The sequence below is a fragment of the Megachile rotundata genome, chromosome 15, assembly GCF_050947335.1.
Source record: "Megachile rotundata isolate GNS110a chromosome 15, iyMegRotu1, whole genome shotgun sequence".
NCBI classification, from domain to species: Eukaryota; Metazoa; Arthropoda; class Insecta; order Hymenoptera; family Megachilidae; genus Megachile; species Megachile rotundata.
Window position 1 is genome coordinate 11,925,918 of NC_134997.1, and position 16,020 is coordinate 11,941,937.

At 36.1% G+C, this 16,020-nt stretch overlaps 1 protein-coding gene across 2 annotated transcripts in view; it reads right to left on the reverse strand.

Annotated features, from left to right (window-relative positions):
- The window catches only part of Rap1 (RAS oncogene family member Rap1), a 33,166-nt gene that overhangs the window by 15,912 nt on the left and 1,234 nt on the right, over positions 1 to 16,020 (reverse strand). The gene's annotated exons all lie outside the window — the stretch shown is intronic.

Genomic DNA, 16,020 nt, shown 5'->3' on the forward strand with positions numbered 1-16,020 from the left:
GAAAATTTGTTAAGAAAATATGTTAAGAAAATTTATTAAGAAACTTTGTTAAGAAAATTTCTTAAGAAAATTTGTAAGAAAATTTGTTAAGAAAATTTATTAAGAAACTATGTTAAAAAAATTTGTCAAGAAAATTTGTTAAGAAAATTTATTAAGAAAATTTGTTAAGAAAACTTGTTAAGAAAATTTCTTAAGAAACTTTGTTAAGAAAATTTGTCAAGAAAATTTATTAAAAAAATTTGTTAAACACTTCTATTAAGATCACAACCCATATATTACATCTATTATGAAATTACAAAACGATTCACAGTACAAACGATAAATTACAATTCCCAAATGATAAATTATAAAATGCCCTATAAAATGACAAATTACAAAATGATTAATTACCACAAGATAAATTATAAAATGATTATACAAAATTATGAGATGTGAAACATTCTGTGAATAGTTAGGTATAAAAGAGGAAATATGTCGAAGGTGTTAAGGAGAGGGTTAAACCGGGAAGACAAAAGGCAAGTATCCATAAAAGATAAGAGCGAAATGAAATAGGAGATTGAATTTTTCTAAGAGAGTTTTAAAGAACGCGTTAATCGTTGATGGACGTTCATTGCGGCTACTGAATAAGAAGGCATTCAAGCATTAATTGATCGGACCTGATTGCAGAGGAAGTGAGTCGCCTCCGTGAGGCCAGCCTCGCGCATCTAGGGCACACGCATTACACGTCCCTGTCGACGTGAACGATGATTTGAAAGCGCGTCCAACCACGGTTGTACAGCTCCTTTCAAAACTGATACACGGTCCAAAAATTAGTGTGCAATTTTACGTACATTTTTGGTACTTTCATACTTGGCGATTTTTGTATGATGTTTTTTTTGGGTTGATAATTGGAGATGTTGGGACTTTGGGGTTTTGGGACTTGGGAGTGTTGGGACTTGGGAGTGTTGGGACTTTGGAGTGTTGGGACTTTGGGAGTGTTGGGACTTTGGAGTGTTGGGACCTTGGAGTGTTGGAACTTGGGAGTGTTGGGACTTTGGAGTGTTGGGACTCTGGAGTGTTGAGATTCTGGAGTGTTGGGACTTTGGGGTTTTGGGACTTTGGAGTGTTGGGACTTGGGAGTGTTGGGACTTTGGAGTGTTGGGACCTTGGAGTGTTAGAATCTTGGAGTGTTGGGACTTTGGAGTGTTGGGACACTGGAGTGTTGGGATTTTGGAGTGTTGGGACCTTGGAGTGTTGGGACTCTGGAGTGTTGGAACCTTGGGGTGTTGGGACCTTGGAGTGTTGGGACTTTGGAGTGTTGGGACCTTGGAGTGTTGGAATCTTGGAGTGTTGGGACCTTGGAGAGCTGGAATCTTGGAGTGTTGGGACTTTGGAGTGTTGGGACACTGGAGTGTTGGGATTTTGGAGTGTTGAGACCTTGAAGTGTTGGAATCTTGGGGTGTTGGGACTCTGGAGTGTTGGAACCTTGGTGTGTTGGAACCTTGGAGTGTTGGAACCTTGGAGTGTTGGATTTTGAAGTGTTGGGACTTGAGGACCCCAAAACTGCATAAGTTTGAGTCCTCAAAACGTTCAAACCTTGCAATTTTTTAATTTTAAGAATTTTTAACTTAAGTTTTCTAGCTACATTTTGATTCCGTCCAAATGTTTATAGAACTTCGTTGAACAGTACTTTTGAACCACCCTATAGACACTGATTTTCTTTTCTCTTCTCGTAAAACACGTTCACGCTTGGCTAATTAACGCGGGAGAATTATCGAAGCAATCGAAACTGCACTGTAATTTCTTGGAAACATAATTGGAACTTTTAACGATTTTCTGAAATTTTCTTCGACTTTATACTTGCAACAAGGACACTACTTTTTCTTTTTATTCCGTGTTATAATTAAAATCCAATAAACAGGTGATTTCTAACTCATTGACCCGTGCAATTATCATCGATGTAATATGTAATTATCTGAAAGAAATTAATCCTCTAAAAATCTTCATAAGAATAAACGAGAGACGATAAAGCTTTCAGCAACGAAGGATACAGTGTCTATCAAACGTGTTTCCGCATAATTTAGAGTATTACGAGGAAAATGGAGATTTCTTGGGTGGATTCATATCTTAAGATGCCGTGCACTGTCCCCTGGGATAAGAACACTATTTACATAATGGATTTAAACCATTTCATCTAGTAGAACACTGCTGGTACGGTTTATGGCACTCCTGCTACTTTTTGGAACTGCAATCTCGGTTATGTTCATACTTATCCTATAAATGATTCTCGTCATTTTGTCGGCTGGGAAATGTACAATGTTGCAGGGAGTCATTAAGCTTTTTTGTCTAATTATTTACTGAGGAGACTGTTTGTGCATCTGTTAACATATCCACATATGTGATATTAATATGTACATTAATATGTGGATATATACATGCGTGTTTTAATATGTACATTAATATATGTATGTGTACATATGTGTATTAGTATGTACATTAATATATGTATGTATACATATGTGTATGAATATGTACATTAACATGTGTGTGTAATACATATGTGTTTTAACATGTATATTAATATATGTATGTACACATATGTGTATTAGTATGTACATTAATATATGTATGTATACATATGTGTATGAATATGTACATTAACATGTGTGTGTAATACATATGTGTTTTAACATGTATATTAATATATGTATGTACACATATGTGTATTAGTATGTACATTAATATATGTATGTATACATATGTGTATGAATATGTACATTAATATGTGTATGTAATACATATGTGTTTTAACATGTATATTAATATATGTATGTAGACATATGTGCATTAATATGTATATTAATATGTGGATGTATACATATGTGTACGAATATGTACATTAACATGTGTGTGTAATACATATGTGTTTTAACATGTATATTAATATATGTATGTAGACATATGTGTAGTAATATGTATATTAATATGTGGATGTATGCATATGTGTATTAATATTGGCATTAATATGTGTATGTATACGTATGTGTATTCATATGTACATGTATACATACGTATATTAATATGTACATGTATACATATGTGTATTAATATGTACATGTATACATATGTGTAATATTATGTACATGTATACATATGTATATTAATATGTTCATGTATACATGTGTATATTAATATGTTCATGTATACATATGTATATTAATATGTACATGTATACATACGTATATTAATATGTGCATACGTGATGTATAAACATATGTGACACAATATTTAGATCAAACATTATATTGACTTGAAAATATATAACAATTACATTGAATAATTAATTCGTCTCAAACCCCACGAATTGTCCTACAGTCAATAATTAATTAACAATTATTACTTGTGAATTATATAATAACCCAAATTCCGAATGGTATACCCACAAATTAATTCCGAGTCTTGAATTTCCCTACACTGTATCAACGAGTCAATTAACACCTAATTAACATTGCAATGTAATTGTTCAACCGTAGGCGGACCAGAATAATCTTAATTACAAATTCGGTGTACACAAACGACCGTATTCAATGAAAGGTAAATTATCAATATTTGCATTGGACGAAATATTTTGACGACAGAAGAAAAAGGGCGGGAATTGGAGATCATAAGGTGACACGTTCGATGGTCGATTAAAATTTTCTCTCTGTCAAGAGGCATGTTTAACCCCTAATAATTTCTAATTCAGCCAATCAAGCCAGCTGCAATATATTGGATCTAACGTCTACCAGAATATACGATACCAATATGCTGTTTGATTTATTGCAGCAAAATTGATGATTTATTCCTGGAGCAATCTTGCTTTGGATGTACTCTGTGCTCTTGCTGTTTTAGACTTCAAACGCTTTTATTAATAATGATTGTATCCAGTAAAAATTGTTACAAAAATTGTGATGTTTTTCCTTCGTTTTGATTATAAAATTAAAAATTTGTTTTTTAAGAAAGGACGTAATAATCAAATAAATAATTACTACAAAAATTATGAAGCTTTTCCTTCATTTTGGTTATAAAATTAAACATTCATTTTTTAACAATGAACGTAATAATCGAATAAATAATTATTACAAACATTGTGAAGCTTCTTCTTCATTTGAAATAACTTTTTTTAATAATGAACGCAACAATGAAATAAATAATTACTACAAAAATCACACATCTTTGTCTTTCATTTCAAAAATAAAATAAAAAAAAATTCTTCAACAATAAACATAGCAATCAAATAAATAATTATTACAAAACATAATTAATCTCCCTCACTCCCACAATAAAATTAAAGATAATTCTAACTATATTTTATACCTCTACTAAAATTATTATTTTTATATATAATCTTCAATAAAAATAATAGTACCGTTACTTCAGTATAATCGCGCACAACAAACTCCTCTTCCATACCGAAAGCAAAAAAGAACGCTTTTGGTATAATTCTCCTTTACGACTCGTAAAAGAACATAAAAGAATCTCGCTAGGATATCCTTCTTCAAGAACTTTATATTTCGCGAAGTTGAAAAAAGAGAAGCAACGAGTCTTCCTCTTCTAGCATTTCATTTCGTAACAAATGAGGTATAACGTAACTGGTATCCCGACACGAAGTCCAATATTTTGTTACATAAAACATCACTTATACCGATCCTTGTGATAATAACGTGAATTTTCCTTCGGTATTTTCTTTTGGTGATGATGCTTCAGTATACAACCTTGAAGTTTCATAAAATCCTTCTCTGCGATGGGTAAGAAAAGTACTTGGAGAAATGTAGAAACTTAAAATTGGGGAGTTGGTATTTTGGGAGGGTTGGGTTGTAGGGAATTGGGGTAGAGGAGTTGGGGATTTAGAGATATGGGATTTAGCGAGTTGGGGATTTAGAGAGTTGGGATATAGGGAGTTGGGAATTTAGAGAGCTGGGATATAGGGAGTTGGGAATTTAGAGAGTTGGGGATTTAGACAGTTGAGATATAGCGAGATGGGGATTTAGAGAGTTGGGATATAGCGAGATGGGGATTTAGAGAGTTGGAGATTTAGAGAGTTGGGGATTTAGAGAGTTGGGATATAGGGAATTGGGAATTTAGAGAGTTGGGATATAGGGAGTTGGGAATATAGAGAGTTGGGATATAGCGAGATGGGGATTTAGAGAGTTGGGATTTAGAGAGTTGGGGATTTAGAGAGTTGGGATTTAGAGAGTTGGGGATTTAGAGAGTTGGGATATAGGGAGTTGGGGATTTAGAGAGTTGGGGATTTAGCTAATTGGGATATAGCGGGATGGGGATTTAGAGAGTTGGGGATTTAGCGAATTGGGGACATAACAAGTTGGGAATATAGCAATTTGGGGACATAGGAATATAAAGACTAGTACCTATAGAAACTTCAGACATTAGAATTCTGACATACAGAAATCCAGGAACAGTGAAACCTAAAGACACACAGAAGTCAACCAACTTGAACTTACAAAGATTTATAAACAAACTTAAGAACACAGAAACACAGAAATAATAGGAACAAAGAAACTTAAAAATGCAGTAATATACCTAAGAGAAGCTTACATAGAATAAATGAAACTTATTCCACATTAACTTTTCTTCAATCCAACAATATGTTCTCCAGTATCTCCAAATTACATCGCATTGTTACTGAACCACACAGAATACGATAAAACATTCATTTACAAAGATCGATGTTATCGCCGCCGGTAATTAAGCCATTGTACCCGAGTGATTTCGTGTAATTAACAAAAGAAAAACGAAATACGAGGAAGAAGATCGAAACGAGATAATTAGATTAATGAAACGTGAGCTTGGTCGCATGATTGCTTTACGGCGATAGCTTCTGTGATACAAAATCGATAGGAACCACTACTAACCGCATTAAGCTTTGCATTATCAAAATTACCGTCCCTGTACTTCGCTTAATATTGTCATAGTACAACGAACAGCCATTCTCGATGATATACAGGGTGTCTGAAACTTCGCTGATTAATCTGTGACACCGTGAACGAGCCGAAGTTTAGGAAACGCTCGTTAGAGGAACGGAAATACACGATTTCCGTGATCGATCATTTTGATATACAGGATCCTATCTGTATCTGTCAAATTTTTTAAACTTGGTTTTAACAAATTATCAAATTGTGCACTGAAGTAGTTGTTTATTATTACCGCATATATTTCTATGTTTTCAAGTTTCTATATCCTCAAGTTTTGATAAATTTCCGTATTCCTAACTTCATATATCCCAACTCGATATGTCCCCAACTAGCTATATTCCCAACTCGCTAAGTCCCCAACTCGTTATGTCCCAAACTCGCTAAGTTCCTAACTTGCTAAGTAACCAACTCGCTAAGTTTCCAACTTGCTAAGTCCCCAACTCGCTAAATCCCAAATTCGCTAAGTAACCAACTCGCTAAGTTCCCAACTCGCTAAGTCCCCAACTCGTCAAGTAACCAACTCGCTAAGTTTCCAACTCGCTAAGTTCCCAACTTGCTAAGTCCCCAACTCGCTAAATCCCAAATTCGCTAAGTAACCAACTCGCTAAGTTCCCAACTCGCTAAGTCCCCAACTCGCCAAGTAACCAACTCGCTAAATTCCCAACTCGTTAAATCCCAAATTCGCTAAGTAACCAACTCGCTATATTCCCACCTCGCTATATTCCCAACTCGCTAAATCCCCAACTCGCTAAATCCCCAACTCTCTAAATCCCCAACTCTCTAAGTCCCCAACTCTCTAAGTCCCCAACTCTCTAAATCCCCAACTCCCTAAATCCCCAACTCTCTAAGTCCCCAACTCTCTAAGTCCCCAACTCGCTATATCCCATCTCCCTAAATCCCCAACTCCCTACATCCCCAACTTTGCACTAAAATTTCAACAAATCTTCCTCGAATTTTTAATCCAGTCTTCAACCATAATTTACTCATCAAGTCTTACACAAAACTGACTCACATCCTTCCTCCATTTTAATACCACATCTGAGTACTCAGTTCTGACGCACCGTACAAACAGGGCAAGGGTTAATGAATCCAATAAAAAGAACACACGACACAGGTAAAACGTGTGAAAACAAGTGAAAAATCATGAATGAGAAGCCATGAATGACGAGGCCCAGACAAATGTACGCGTCAAGAGGCTTCATAAATCAGTATATGGTCAACGATCACCTTACGCTTCGAAAAGGAAGAACGTTCAAGGCGAAACAACGAAGCGAACACGTTCGACGACAAAGTCGAAGGATGAGTTATCGAGAGAGGGTGTACACAGGAGCTCGCCATAAGGTTCACGAACCCCATGACTCATTTCGCGTCACGCAATGTAGCGTATGTAAGCCCCACAATTTTCTTGGTTGTAACGCATCGTACAACGGACACGATATCATTAGCTTTTCTCGACCAATGTTTTCCGTCTTCAAACGATAACCCCTCGATCTATAGTAACTCAATTTATTTTATCGTGCATCATTTTTTGTTGGGTGTACGAAAGTTTCCATGGACGAATATGTGAATAGTTTGATTAAAATTGTTTTTTAGGATTTGATTAATAGGCTGTTAATGGGTGGAAGGTTAACAGGTGTTTGCAAATGTAAGAATATCTCGTTAGATATCAATTTTATGGCAAGAATGGTGATTACAAGATTTGTAGCTTAGGAAATTCTCTACAAAAATGGTCGTATGAGTCTTTTTCGTTAGAGCGACCATTTTCAGATAAATAAGATTATAAGTCTTCATGCTCCTATTGAGTTTGCAACTTTACAAAGCTAAGAGACAGAATATCTCGTTAGATATCAATTTTATGGCAAAAATGGTAATTACAAAATTTGTAGCTTAGGAAATTCTCTACAAAAATGGTCTTATGAGTCTTTTTCGTAAAAGTAACCATTTTTAGGTAAATGGTTCATACCTGCTTCACACGAGTCTTCATGCTTCTGAGATTGCAACTTTACAGAGCTAAGAGACAGAATATCTCGTAACCTATCAATTTTATGACAAAAATAGTAATAACAAGATTTGTAGCTTAGGAAATTCTCTAAAAAAATGGTCCTATAAGTCCTTTTCGTAGGAGTAACCATTCCCAGCTACATAAGTTCGCAAGTTCATAATCACGTTCAACTTCACTCCTAACGAGTTTAAAACTTTGCAATGGTAAGAGAATATCTCATTATCCATCAATTTCACGACAAAAATACTAATTACAACATTTGTAGCTTAGAAAATTCTCTACAAAAACGATCCTACAAGTTTTTTTCGTAGAAGCAACCATTTCCATTGTTCGGCAATGAAAAGGTAAAATTGTCGATTAACTTTCTTTACACGTTAATCACCGGATCTCTCGATAACCTTGCGATGACTCACTATTTTCTCGGCGCTCGAACAGGAAACAGCCGGACGTAGCTTGTATATAAAAAAAATTCTGCAAGCAAAATTTTCTCACTGGTTTCGATCGACAAAACCGAGGACTCAATTACACGGTGTAATTAATAATTAACATAGCATTCCATAAAAATTCAATTGTTTGTTCCCTTGTGAATCGATCGGGTTATCCTTGATCTTTCCACGCCTTGGTCGAATTCTTTTCATGGAAAATGATGATGAATTTAGAGCGGTGACTGGGTTAAGAATCGCCATTGTATGTTCTACGGTCTTTCATACCTCTCTTTTAATGTACACTCATTACTATGGTATTTGAACGTTTCATTCACTGGTTCATTCATTTATTACGATACTACTGGGTTTACTATCTGCTGTTTACAAGTGTTTTGGTAGATGGACTGTTTAATTATTTTGGTGACGATTTTTATTGTTAAAATTTGTAGTGAGCTTGATTATTATAGATTACTACTGCTGCTCTTATAGCCATCACTACTTCACTGTGCTGTTATAGCCATCACTACCAGTACAAGTACTGTTACTGTCTTGATTCATTGACTGCTTAACTATTACCTTGATGATGATTTTTATTGCAAGAATTTTGATCTCAATTATTATAGATTGCTACTGCTGCTGCTCTTATAGCCATCACTACTTCACTGTGTTATTATAGCCATCACTACCGGTACAAGTACTGTTACTGTCTTGATTCATTGACTGCTTGACTATTACCTTGATGACGATTTTTATTGCAAGAATTGTGATCTCGATTATTATAGATTGCTACTGCTGCTGCTCTTATAGCCATCACTACTTTACTGTGCTGTTATAGCTATCACTACCAATACAGTTACTGTTACTGTCTTGATTGACTGTTTAACTACTAACTGATCCTCCTCACTGTTAAAAATGTTACTCTTAGTGATCTCGATAATTGCACACATGTTTTCACTGTCACACCAATATAATAATTATTGTCATTAATAATTACCCCTGTTATTGTGAATGCACTATCACAAACACGGTCATTGCCGTTATTAGCATAATCATTATTGTTATTTATAAAACATCATTACTAACTCCACCGCAAAAATTGTTTACAATATAATTGTTAATTTTATTGTAAACGTTACCGATATCACTATCGTTGCCATTGACATTGTTATTGTTATTGCTACTGCCACGGTCACTGTTATCATATCACTGCCGCCACCGCTATTATTACTACCGTCAGCAGTGACATCGGCGATATCGAACAAGATCGTCGCGTAATGCGATATCAGATTTCGTAGCCGCGACAAATCGATAGTCGCCGCATCAACCGGGAATCGTATATTATCCATTTTAACCCGTAGTCTGCGGTATACGTTTCAAAATCGTGCATATCGTTTACAAAATTACCTTGCAAAATCACTCGATTCTTTCCCGTGCTTCTAAACGCGTTAATCGTTGGAACAGTTCATGGATTACCAGGTTGAAGTCGAACAACGGCATAATCGAGCAGGTTAGTCGTAACTAGTAGGAAACTATCGATTACGGGAAGCACAACGCGTACATCTAGCATCAAACCCTTTTAGCAGTAAGCGACGATGTATCACGCTTTCAAATATATCCAGAACTGCTGCTGACAGATATATGCATATCCTGGCTTCCGTGACCGGCTTCGCCTCAATGGTGATACATCGACCATTCTTTCAGGGATTTCGACAGGTGTTTAATACGGGAACACGGTTCGGTTTTTTTAAAATTTTAGAGATTTGACTTTTCTTTCAATTTTTGGAATATTGGGACGAGTTAGGTTTCAATGATATTGCGTTTCAATGCAGAATTGCAGTGCGATGTGATTTGTATATGACTGAATTGCAGTACTGAATTTTGCAAACAGAGAAATTGTAATAAATCAAATTTAAGTGCACTCAGATTGCAAGCAGATTGGAATTGAATACTACTGAATTGCAGTGCACTGTAACTTGAATGCAACTGAATTGCAGTGCGCTGCAACTTGTACACGACTGAACTGCAGTGTTGAATTTTCCAACAAAAAAATTGCAATAAATCAAATTTAAGTGAATTCAGAGTGCAAGGAGTTAATTTTAGATGAACTCAAATTGCAATTGTATACGACTGAATTGCAGTACACTGCAACTTGAATGCAACTGAATTGCAGTGCGCTGCAACTTGTACAAGACTGAACTGCAGTGTTGAATTTTCCAACAAAGAAATTGCAGTGAGTCGAATTTAAGTGAATTCAGAGTGCAAGGAGTAAATTTTAGATGCACTCAAATTGCAATAGTATACGACTGAATTGCAGTGCACTGCAACTTGAATGCAACTGAATTGCAGTGCACTGTAACTTGTACACAACTGAACTGCAGTATTGAATTTTCCAACAAAGAAGTTCCAACGAGTCGAATTTAAGTGAATTCAGAGTGCAAGGAGTAAATTTTAGATGCACTCAAATTGCAATTGTATACGACTGAATTGCAGTGCACTGCAACTTGAATGCAACTGAATTGCAGTGCGCTGCAACTTGTACACGACTAAACTGCAGTGTTGAATTTTCCAACAAAGAAATTGCAGTGAGTCGAATTTAAGTGAATTCAGAGTGCAAGAAGTAAATTTTAGATGCACTAAGATTGCAATTGTATACGACTAAATTGTAGTACAGTGCAACTTGAATGCAACTGAATTGCAATACAGAATTTTACAACATAGAAACTGCAACAAGTTAAATTTAAATGCATGCAGAATGCAAGGAGTCAACTATGGATGCACTCAGATTGCAATACGTTGAACCAGAATTTGCATAATTGCAGTACATAAAGTTTGAGTGCTTAGTAAATGCATTTAAATGCACTCAAAATGTAATAAGACAAATTCACATATGCATAATTGCAGTGCATAAAATTTTAGTGCATAGTAGATGCTAGGAGCATTTGAATGCACTTGAAATGCAATTCGTCGAATTTGGGTGCATGCAAACTGCAAGGCGGCAGATTTGGGTGTGTAGGAATTGCAACGCGTAGCATGTGGGTGCATAGCAATTGTAGTACGTAGAATTTGGATGCATTGGAATTGTAATGCACTGAATTCGATATTACCCAAATTGCAATGCGTTAAATTGGAATGCACCGAAATTGCAGCGCATCGAATTCGAATGCACCCAAATTGCAACGCGTAGAATTCAAATGCACCCATATTGCAATGCATCGAATTTGAATGCACCCAAATTGCAACGCGTCGAATTCGAATGCACCCAAATTGCAACGCGTCGAATTCCATTTTACCCAAATTGCAACGCGTAGAATTCGAATGCACTGAAATTGCAGCGCGCCAAATTCCATTTTACCCAAATTGCAACGCGTCGAATTTGAATGCACCCAAATTGCAACGCGTCGAATTCGAATGCACCCAAATTGCAACGCGTCGAATTCGAATGCACCCAAATTGCAGTGCGCCAAATTCCATTTTACCCAAATTGCAACGCGTAGAATTCGAATGCACTGAAATTGCAGCGCGCCAAATTCCATTTTACCCAAATTGCAACGCGTCGAATTCCATTTTACCCAAATTGCAACGCGTCGAATTCGAATGCACCCAAATTGCAACGCGCCAAATTCCATTTTACCCAAATTGCAGCGCGCCAAATTCAATTTTACCCAAATTGCAACGCGTCAAATTCGAATGCACCGAAATTGCAGCGCGCCAAATTCAATTTTACCCAAATTGCCACGCGTCAAATTCGAATGCACCTAAATTGCAACGCGTCAAATTCAAATGCACCCATATTGCAATGCATCAAATTCTATTGCATCCAAATTGCAATGCGTCAATTTCGAATGCATCCAAATTGCAACGCATCGAATACGATACATGGGATCACAGCGCGCCAACTTTGAATTCACATGTAATAGAAAGATTCTCTACCAAAGTACTTTGGCAAGAATCTCGGTGTCAAGTATTTCTACTCCCCTCAAGAGATTTCTTTGTCGATCGGTACACTGATCTTCACGAGACAAAATAGCACTTATTCATAAACACACGTGACTTTGCTGTGCTATAAATGAATAACCAATAAGTTATAAATACACGATTGTGGAGAGGCGAATTGGAGGGAACGCTCCGGAGAAATCGCAAATATGTATTCCATAAAAATTTACGTACCTAAGCTTCCAAATCTATTTTGAACTACTTTATCGTTTGTATTTATTTGGAACTGTTTTATAATTAGTATATATAAAATACCTCAGTGTTTATAAGTCTGAGACAAATAGAGAATAGTCAGTTATAATTAATTATTAAATTATGTACTGAAAGTCTCAAATTTTTTGTTTTATAATAAAAAGTATTTAAAAGTATTATGGACCTAAAAACAATATTTAGCCTAATATTAAACAATATTTAACCTAAATTATAAGATACGAGATTTGTATCTTGGACCTAAACACAGTATTTAGGTGCATAGTGATTTTGAGTCTGCAATAAGAATAATTTAATAATAAGAGTAATTAAGTAAAAGAAATAACGCAACAAAGAATGCAATACACATAAGATGAAATCGACAAGAGCGAACACGATGAAATATAGAAAAATATCGTGGAGAACAACGCGGATATGACGCGATACGCTTTCGTTACGTCATTTCTCACACCGTGAGCGTTACAAATGATTGCATTAGATCGTGAGTCACTCTTGCCTCGCAAAGTGAACGTAATAGCAATTTTGCACGAAACTATCAGCATTGTGCCACCACTTTGAAACTGGGTCTATCCTACTTGCGCCTAAAATAGTTACCATCAAATCCACGAATCATTTGTCCGTGTCTTATTTAAAAATTTATTTCTGCACTGAAATATCGCGCAACTTCTGACTTCTTAATTCCTATCCATTGTTACTAAAAATCACCAAGTGATATATCGAATTATAATTGCAACTTGATAAGTTTTTGCAACAGAATTGAAAATATTACAATTTTCACGATCTCGAAAATATTAAATATCGGGAAATTTGACGAGCTTTTTAATCTTCCACCAGTTTCCATCTGGTGCGTTTTATCTTTTCGCGCAGTCAGCGATCTTGTCTAAGGACAATACGGTGTTTGAGTCGACGAGTTCCGCGTTCGCATAACGAGAGGCTTTTCGCGAAATAAAAACGACGGAGATGATTTCATCGTATGCTCACTGATCCAGATAAATATCGACCTTAGCCTCTATAAATACCGCGCTTTTACCTAGGCTGATTTTTTGCCAACATTTTCGGACTCCATTTTTAACGCTTTTCCTTCGATTTATTTAACTACTCATAAATTCGGCATAGAATTACTATACATCGTACAGCGAATACAAATTGCAACGTCGAATATGTATCTCCAGAAATAAGGCGCCAAACCCTCGGAAATTGCAGCGCGCCAAATTCAAATGCCCTTAGCGCGCCAAATTCAAATGCCCTCAACGCGTGAAATGCAGACGCATAGAAAACCCCGCCCAGCGAATTTGCATCGAGCGTCGAGTTTGAATTGTCGAAAATTGCAACGCGAGAAATCGAGGAATTTTTCATACTATCAAAAATAAATTCCGACATTCTCCACGATGTTTATAAAACAACGTCTGCTCCATTTTTCTGCGCACGTATACACGTAGATATGGTTACCGTTTTTTCACAAGATTCGTTGTTGAAATTTTTTCTCCCCCGTACAACGGTACTCGTTATCTCGTATCTGAACATTGCGTCACGTCTGAAGATATGCGTAAAATTTCCAACACTTCGAAAGTTAGTCGTGCCTGGATCGGAATTCGTTTTTTTTTATCGACACGAGAGAGAAAGAGAAAGAAGAGGAAAAAAACTATACCAATATCGTTCGAAGCGTCATCTTTATTCATGTTATAATTTAAAACGAACCACGCGCTCAATAAAACGTTACCTTTTTTGTGTTTCTTTTTTATTTATTTGTTCCTGTTCCTGTGAAGTTAATAAATTCGTGAACTGTTCTTTATACCGTTCGATTGATTTATCGTTCTATTGTGCGAAATTTGGTAAAAACAAAATTCGCTTTAAAAAATTTCTTTGATTAAAATTTACTGGAAATATATAGCGGTGGATGAAAACGTATTAATTTTGAAAAAATATTTTCACCGTTAATAACTTTCAAAAACTACGTGGTAATTTGTTTTAAGAGGATTAAATGTAACAGGGAATTAATATGATCTTTTATCGAAAAGTAACATGGAAACAAATATGGTTTTGATTTTTAACTGAAGGTAAAATAAAGTTAGTTAAAAATCAACATTAACATTGTTCGCACAGATTGACCTCGATATTTTACCGTCTATTTTCTCGGTGACTATATATTAACCTGTGTATCGAATTTAAAAAAAAGACAAGGACTGAAAATAAAGTACGTTAAATTAGCCACGCGACAGCTTTCAAACTTGTTATCTCCTTTGTTTCTGATAACTTGTCACCTTCACCATTCCCGTTTATATTGCTACAACAAGTTTCGTTGTTCCACGATTTTATTTCATTAACTTTTAAAATACGCTCCACTGGAATCAATATTTAACAGTCATAAATTACCCGTCAATGTTTCACTAATCTTAACACTTTAAATATCTCGATAATTGCCAACGTAATTTATTCAGACGATTAGCTTGAATCGCTATAAATCGATTTTTAGCGCCATCTTGAAAATTAACCCATCAAACAATTACACAAGTTTATTCGTTACAATTTTATTCATAAATTTTCGATAAAGTTTAATCGGAGTTGAGGTTAAGATATTTGACACATGTAAAACTATTCCATATCGACATGGCAAGAGGTTAACACTCGATCGATCGTAGCACTCGACTTTCGATCGTTCGAAATCACTGTGCAGCTATCAGAATACCACGAAAACAGAATTCACGGGTCACGTGACAGTACGCTGCATTCTACGCCGCACCGATTCAACGAAGCCAATAATTAGCCACGCTTCCAGCTCCGTCGTCGATCCGTGTCAACAATAACTTCGAATAGCAGAGATTATCCGAGCATTTCAACGACCGAGGAGGTCATATGCACACCCGTGACAAAAATCGTACAGGCTAAATGAATAAAGTAGAACGATAAAAAGATGACATGAACCTTCCGGCGACACGCGCGTGATACATTGTTTTCGTACGTCGTAAAATTCATTAGAACCGGTGCACGAGTTTGACTCGAGTTAATGTTCAATCTCGAACGAAGAATAGCAGTGAGTGTGACGAGGCCTCTATAAACACGAGGAACAAATGTTCGAGACACGAGCAGCGTTGTTGCACGTTGCCGGGTTTCTTTCTTCTCGAGTCACTTCCTGCGCCGCCAAGTGACTCACGTGAATCACCAAGCAGTCAAGAAGACGACGAACAGGCGAAAGTATTCGAGGAGGCTACACGCTTCGTCCTTGCCGGTATGTTCGAACGTTTCTACTTCCTTTCCGGTCAAACTTGAATGATAAAGTTTATCGCGAAACTGATAAATCGCGCGGTTTAGATGTGCTGATATCGAGAACGTTGTATCGATAATATCGTCGGAGCTAATGAGAGTAACCGAAATAGCATGTAACGTGCAATTTTATCATTCATATTTATTTAATATAACCTAGCGTAATATGATAGGCAAA